Below are 8,875 nucleotides of genomic sequence, written 5' to 3'. Positions count from 1 at the left end.
ATATATATATATATATATGTATTTCAGTATATTGCTTTTGTACTCAAAAACATTATTTATGTATATCCTTCCAGCTCAAATTTTGTGTCCAATATAAAGTAATATTTAACTTTCTTATTCCCTCAAATACAGAATTATCCCCCTATCAAAAAAAAACTTTCTTTATAAATTTGCTCCTTTGGCCCATGTCTTAAAATTATTTTTGTTGTTATGAGAAAGCCCTTTTGTTCTTTAGTGATGGTATAAAAATGTTTACATATCGCTTTAGTTTTGAGGTCAGATTGATAAATTTTACCGTCTTATCTTTGCTCATGACTTGCAATAACGTTTTGCCAAATACCAGTAGTGATAAATTAATTTTTTTCTCCGCCTATATTCTTCACCTAAAATTGTATTTTCAGGCAAATGAACATTTTTTACAGTGTTGAATCTTCTGATACATGAATATGGGTATGTGTCCAGTGATCCATTATTTTATATTATACTATAACATTTTTAATTCACTTAATATGCTTGCTAAAGTATTTTTACAATGTTAGTACTTCCTAACTTACATTTTAAGCTTTCTGTTGTCCATCAGTTTTTTTTTTGCAATTATATGTTCTACTTGATTATCTTTAGACTACATAGCAACTATTTTTTAATCTATATCTTTTTTGCATGCATTTCCAAATTGTTGGTTTCCATTTATTTTAAGTTGTATTCTTTTGAACTGTCTCTACGGATAATTGGATTTTTATTGTAGGTCCCTTGAAATAATATCACCAAATATTTACCATATCCACATTATTATGAAAATTGGCAAAATAGCAACAGATTGCTCATGAATCCTCACTGCATGCCTCGTCTCCCCATCCTTGTATTTGAGGTCAAGGTTGTTCAGCTCCACTTTGGCAGGAACTTACATTAAAACTCTTTTGATGAACCTTGATGTCATTTGTCTTGATACTGATTAGCCACAGATTTTAAATGACAGTACTGACCATACTCCAATTTAATAATAGGTAAGTGCTGGCAACCCAAAATGTATTACTTGAACATGAATTCTTGTGTTTTGATAGTAATAATATGTATATACTGGTTAAACAATAATAAAAACATTTTTACATTTTTGGTACATTTGATGCATTAGATAAATGGGGAATATGAATATATACGGTAAGTAGTAAATAATTTTGGTGGAGATTAAGTGAGGCAAGATAGAAGTCCTAGAGGGCAATGACTGACCCATGGAAAGCAATGCAAATATAGGAATTCTTATATATTTTTTTCTGTTGTAAGTCCTATTGTTTTTGTTAATATCAGCTAAATATATTCTACATTTTACATATGGAGTATCATCTTCTTTAAAGGCTTAGATATTCATGCTTTGATTTTCAAATGTTGAACTCATGTAAGGAATCGTGGGAATATGTTGTAAATTAAGAGTTTATGTGTTGATTATTTCTAATTAACATCAATTTTGTTCAGCAACATCTCACTATAAATACTTGTGTTGTTTAAATAATTTTGGTTTTAAAATTTCATTTAGAGTGTATCATTTTATAAAGATTCATGAGGCTACACAAATGCTTTGTGTACTTTTCTGTGTGTATGTAATGCCTCGACAGAAATAAAATAATCAAACATCATCCCACAGCAAACAGTAATCACCTGGGTTTAGTAGACTAGATACCAGTTCTTACATTTTATTGTCAGAAAATTACCTATTTCAGCCCTGTATAACTAGAGACTAACAGTAATTTTGTTTTCTCCAATTTACTACAGTATTGTGTTTGTATTTAGTAATCATTATAGCTAGATTATCAAGTTTAGAAAACTCAGCCACTTTACAATATATAGTTTTCCCAAGCCCCAAATGGTTATACAGCAGGTTATAAAGACTTTTTCTTTATTGGTAAATATTTCTTGCTTTTTAAAACATTTTTTAAATATTTAGATAGTTGATCCTTATGTTTTAATAATTTTATATAACTTTTTTTTCTTGTCAGTGTAAGTAAACCTTAATTAAACAAGTATAACCATTATCATTACTTATTGTTATTATTACCTTTAATGCAGAATGTGTGTATTATATTATTTCTCATACGAATAAATCTCACAGCTTTTACAGCATCAATTACTAGTTTAAAATCCTAAAGCAAATGATTGGCCTAGCTTCCTTCTTACCTGAGAAATGTATATTTTCTAATAAAAGTTACAATTAGTGTTTTATTCAGCCCAACTAGTCAAATTACTTAAAAATACATTAAAAATAAATTAACGAATCACAAATATTTATTTCCATATCTTTGTTTTAACCAATGTTAAGTGTCTGTTCCCTCTATTTTAACATGTACATGTATATATACATATATGTATATATTCTGATAAATATATAGATAACCAAGGTTATTGATATAAATGTATTTCTTTTCTTTACTATTTTAATTAGCAAAATAGCATCACAGTATACATATCATGTAGCGAATTGATAGTTCAATAGGAGGCATTAATCCAAGAATATTAGAAGAATTACCCAAAGTACTGACATGCTGTTAGGTAGGTATATGTCTTCTAATAGAAAATCAGTGTGGTATGAAATAATGTGTTTTGTCAAGCATGGAAACAATACTGTGATGATATAGTCATGTTTTCCTCTGTGGCTCCTGAGTTTCTCCAAGTATTTTCATATACATTGACTTGTTTATATCTCACGACAATTTTGAAGTGTAGAATTACAGGTAGAATGCATAGCTCAAATATCTTGTAATGAGTAAATAAGATAATATACAGGCTGTAAGTATTCCATCTGCCACGTAAATAGCATCAAATGGGTGTAAATCATTATGATAATTAGAGATATTAATATCAGGCAATTTTCCCCAGGATAGAAAAATGTGAGGCTGTTATTTGTTAGATCACTTATTAAGCATTCCATAACAAGAGAGTACCCTAAGTAACTTTTGAAGTTTTAAGTGAATTTTACTGATTATCTATCTAATAATGCACATAACATTTTTTCAACCTAATAGGTGATACACGGTAACTATATATGGTAAAAAATGAAAAGCTAATCTTCTCTCACAAATTATTCAATTCTCATTATTTTTTAAGCAATGATAACTGCTTCATTGATAAAATTTACAGCATATTAAACTGCAGTGAAATTTGCTGCTGGATATTTTCAGATTAGTTGTTTGCTAATCACATTAAAACTAGATCAGTTACTACAACGTGTTTTATCTGTTATGAATATCCCAATACCATTTCATTAGTGGTGTTTCTCTCTCCTCCTCCCCCTCCACTTTCCTTCCCTCTTAGCCTTCCTCCTGCCTGCTATGGTTTATATTTTAAAATTAAGCTCTGTTCTGTAGGTATGATGATCTTGTTGGTTTTTTTGTGTCTTGTTTTACCTTGATCATTTCAAAGGTTCTTTAATATAAGAGTATACTTGTTTAAGGTGAGATTTTATCTGTTTTATTACATCAAAAACCTTCCTGTAATATACTCCTTTTGCTCTTATATTTTTTTCAGATTTTTGAGGTATAATTGACAAATAAAATTGTATACATTGAAGGGTACAACTTGATAATTTGATATATGCAGACATTGTGATACGCTTACCAAAAACAAGGTAACACGTAACTTCACAGTTATCATTTTGCGTGTATATGGTGAGAGAATTAAGATCTATGTTAGAAAATTTCAAGTATGCAATACAGTATTATTAACTGTAACCACAATGCTGCACATTAGATCTCTGGAACTTATTCATCTTACAACTGAAAGTTTCTACCCTTTGACGAACGTCCCCTCTTTTTCCTCCTCGCCTCGAGCCTCTGGTAACCACCATTTTACTCTCAGCTTCTATGATGTTAACTGTTTAAGTTTCCACATCATAAGTGAGGTTATATAGAACTTGTCATTCTGTGTCTAGCTTTTTTACTTAGCATAATGGACCCCAGTTTCAACCATGTTGTTGTAAATGGTAATAATTTTTTCCTTATTATGGCTGAGTTGCATTCTATTAGCTAGCTAGCTAGCTAATGTTGTTTTCATATCTTAGCTATTATGAATCATGCTGCAATGAACATAGAAGTGCAAATATCACTTCAAGATACTGATTTTATTTCCAATAAATATGTACCCAGAAGTGGGTTTGCTGGGACATAGGTAATTCTATTTTTATTTTTTCATTACATCTTCATGTTCTTTTCTATAGTGGCTGTACCAATTTGTATTCCCACCAATATTGTAAAACGGTTTACTTTTCTTGACACCCTCACCAACACTTATCTTTTGTCTTTTTGGTAATAGCCATGTGAGCATGTATAATGTGAAATCTCATTGTGGTTTTAGTCTTCATTTCCCTCGTGATTCATGTTGCTGAGCACCTTTTCATATCCCTTGTTAGTTACCTATATGCCTCCTTTGGAAAATTGGCTCTGCAGATTCTTTGCCCATTGTTTAATCTGTTTATTTGTTTTTTGTGCTTTTTTGTTATATGAGTTCATTATATATTTTTGATATTAAGTAGTTATCAGTTATATGGGTTGCAGTTATTCCATAGGTTCTCTCTTTACTCAGTTGATGGTCTTCTTTGCAGTGCAGAAGCTTTGTAGATTGGTGTAACCTCACTTTTTACTTTTGCTTTTATTGCCTGTGCTTTTAGGGTCATTGTAAAAGATAATCATTGCCTAGAACAAAGTCAAAGAACTTTTTCCTATGTTTTATTCCAGCAGGAGTTTTAAGGTATTTTGTCTTATGTTTAAGTATTTAATCCATTTTGGACTGATTTTTGTGCATGGTGTAAGATAAGAGTTCAGTTTAATTCTTTTGCATGTGGGTATACAGTTTTCCCAACACCATTTATTATAGTCACTCCTCATTATATATTCTTGGTGCCCTTGTCAATGATGAGTTTACTGTGTATATGTGGGTTTATCTCTGTGCTCTCTTCTCTTCCATTGGTCTATGTGTCTATTTTTATGATACTACGATACAGTTTTTATCACTATAACATTGTAATGTATTTTAAGAAATGTGATATACCAAGGGTTTGTTGTTCTTACTTCAAATTGCATTGGCTATTCAGATTCCTTTGTGTTTCCATACAAATTTTAGGATTCTTTTTTATTTTGTATGAAAGATGACATTGGAATTTTGGTAAGGATAGCATTGAATCTGTGGATTGATTTTATAGTATGGACATATTAACAATATTACTTCTTTTTTATTATTTCTGGGTACATAGTAGGTGTATACATCTGTGGGGTACATAGCATGTTTTGATACAGGCATGGTATGTGAAATAAGCACATGATGGAGAGTAAGGTACTAATATCCTCAAGAATTTCTGCTTTGATTTACAAACAGTCCAGTTATACTTTTAAAGTTATTTTAAAATGTAGAATTAAGTTACTGACTATACTCACCCTATTGTGCTGTCAAATAGCAGGTCTTATTTATTCTAACTATTTTTTGTAGTTGATAACTATCCCCAACTCCTCCCCGAGGCCTCACTACACTTCCCAGGCTCTAATAACCAGGCTTCTATTCTCTATGTCCACGAATGCAATTTGTTTGATTTGTAGGTCACACAAATAAGTAAGAACATGCAATGTTGCCTATTTTGTCCGGATTATTTCACTTACATAATTATCTCTAGCCATGTAGGTTAGCCAAACAGCTAGTATCACACTGAACGGGCAAAAACTGAAAGCCTTTCATCTAATACCTGGAACATGACCATCATGCCAACTTTCACCACTGTTATTCAACATAGTACCGGAACTATGTTGTTAGTTGCTCTACTTAACTAGAGCAATAAGATAAGACAAAGAAATAAGGAGCATTCAAGTTGGAAAGAAGCCAAATTATCCTTGTTTGTAGATGATGTCATCTTCTGTTTGATAAAACCTACAGACTCCTCCAAACAACAATTAGAACTGATAAACAAATTCAGTAAAGTTTCTAGATATAAGATCAACATACAAAAACCAATAGCATTTCTGTGTGCTAAGAGTGAGCAATGTGAAAATAAATATAAATTCCATACATATGGAAAATAAATTCCATACATAATGGCAACAAATAAAAATTAAATACCTAATAATTAATTACACCAAAGAAGTAAAAGATTTCCACAATAAAAACTATAAGACATTGATGAAAGAAATTTATGTGGACAGGAAAAATGGAAAAAATATTCCATGTTCAGAGATTAGAAGAATCAGTATTTAGGTCTTCTTCAATTTTTTTTTTACTGATGCTTTGGAATTTTCAGTCAATAAATCTTGCACTTCTTTTTTTATATTAATTTCTATGTGTTTCTTTTTTGTGTGATTATCATTGAATTATATATTTTTAAATTCACCTTGGATTGTTCATTGCAACCACGAGGAAATAAAATTTATTTTTGTATATTGATATTTTGTATCCAAAAACTCTGCTGAATTATTAATTCTAATAAAGTTTTTGTATTTTGATGAATTCACAATTATGTCATTCATGAATAGATATAGCTATACTTATTCTTTAACAATGTAGACACTCTTTATTCATTTTGCCTGATCATTCTAGCTAGAACTACCTGTAAAATGTTTAATACAAATGATTAAAGTGAATATCTTTGCTTTGCTATTGATACTCCAGGGAAAGCATTCAGTCTTCAACCATTTTGTATGATGTTAGTTGTGGGTTTTGTATATATGGCCCTTATCAGGTTTAGTAAGTTTTTTTCTATTCTTAGTTTTGGGGGCATATCATGAAAGAGTGGTATGTTTTGTCTAGTGTTTTTTTTGTGTGTATTGAGAAATGAATACATGGTCTTTCTTATTTCTTCTATTGATATGTGCTAATATATTTGTTGTATTTTGTTGTTTTATTTTCAGATGCTAAACCACCTTTGCATTCCTGGAACAAATCTCACTTGTTCCTAGTGTGTAATCTTGTTTGAATGTTGCTTGATTCAATTTGGTACATATTGTGTTATGCAGCACAAGAAAGTGAGCACACCAAATCACACGACAAATCATCCCAATGACTATATACAATAATTGCCTCCCCCATAATATAAATGAGGAAGCTCCTTTGCTTCATAGATTATTTTCCAGTCTAACCACATTCTCCACCTAACACTAACTCCTACCCGAATCTAACATGACCCTCCCCTAAGTTTCTTTCCTATATTTTTTCTCTCTGTTCTTCAGTAGAGTCCTTGGGTACCAAGTTTCATGGGTTTTGGTAGCCAGCTTCTCCAGGGCTATCCTGGAAGCCATCCAAAAACTAAGTTCACTGGAGACTTTTGATGTAAAAAATTGAAGAATTTAATAATCACCCATTTTTCTGTAATATCTCCAAGTATAATTTTGGGAGATATAAATCTTAGTTCAGGCTACTGTAATAAAGTACCATAGACTAGGTGGCTTATAAACAACCATAGTTTGTTTCTTATGCCTCTGAGGGATGGAAGTCTGAGATAATGAAGCTGGTGTGATCTGACTTTTGTAAGGGCCCTTTTCTGTGTTCCAGACTGCCAACTTCTTGAGTCCTCACATGGCAGAAAGAGCTAGCTAGATTTCTGGCTTACCATAAGGGCACTAATCTTATTCATGAAGGTTTCACTTTCATTACCTAATTACCTCCCAAAGTTCCCACCTCCAAAAACCATCAAAATGGAGGCTATGCTTTCAATATATAGATTTGGGGGAGGTTCGCAAACATTCAAACAACAACAGATAAAACACGCTAAAGCATTAAGCATGTATACACACAGGTTTTATTTTGATGTCATTCTTGTCTCTTCTACTCAAACCAGATAGTGAAGAGCCACTATTCAGCAAATCTTTGTGATCTTAAGAATATTGTCATGGATATCACATATAAATTTTTGCTTAGTGATGAAGAAAACTTTCAATCCTACATGGATTGTTTTGGAGTGCATCATTTCAAATGAGATTCCAGTCTGGCAGTTTTTCCCAAATATCTAATGAACAAAACAGAATATTATGAATCAATTTCATTTTATTGGTATCTGTCAATTTTTGAGCTCAAAACACAGTGTTACAATTGTCACAATTGATCACAAATTCAATTCCTTGTACAGTGAATATAATTTCTATAATTTTTTTTAGGTTTACCTTGATTACTCCCAGAAGCATATTATCACAAATGGAGTTTTAATAATAATTTACCAAATTCTCAAAAACTTGTAATAGGGCTTTCAAGCCCTACATAGAAAACATACGCAATTTTTAAAAATTTAAGTTTTATAATATCAGATTTTCATATTTTCTGGCATGAAGTGGTATTTGTTTAAACTGTTCAGTATTCTTCAAACCTTCTGTTTAGAATTAATCTTTATATTGTGTATAATTTTCAAATAAGAGTTATGAATATATAATAAAAAGGGGATCTTAAATTACTCATTCCATAATATGCCTCTTTTCAAATTTAAAAGTGCACAATGGATATCCATGTAGCTTAATCTATTTAAGGATTTGAAAATCCTACTTAACACTAAGTCACTAAGTCATGGATTTCAGTGTTATTCTATTGTGTTATATCTTTAAATTTATTTTTTGTTGCACATGTAAAATGCATTAATGTGCATTACATGGGTGTTTATATTTTGCTTAACAATCATGACTGTGCTCAACACTATTAGATGGTTAATTCTGTTTAAGAATTCTCTTTGTCAATTCCTGTATAATACTCACTGTTTTAATTAATGTGATTAATATCTGTAGTGGTAAATATGCCTAATTCCTGTTTTTTTTTTTTTTTTNATTTAAACTTATGTTAAAAATTCCTAATAAGGTGACATTACATTTTGATTTTTAATTTAACTCTTGTGAAGAATCAAAGATTTTTTGAGCAAATGTAACAAATT

This window comes from Cebus imitator, unplaced genomic scaffold, assembly GCF_001604975.1.
Source record: "Cebus imitator isolate Cc_AM_T3 unplaced genomic scaffold, Cebus_imitator-1.0 Scaffold492, whole genome shotgun sequence".
NCBI lineage: Eukaryota > Metazoa > Chordata > Mammalia > Primates > Cebidae > Cebus > Cebus imitator.
The sequence above is the reverse complement of the archived record's forward strand: the minus strand, read 5'-3'. Positions refer to the sequence as shown.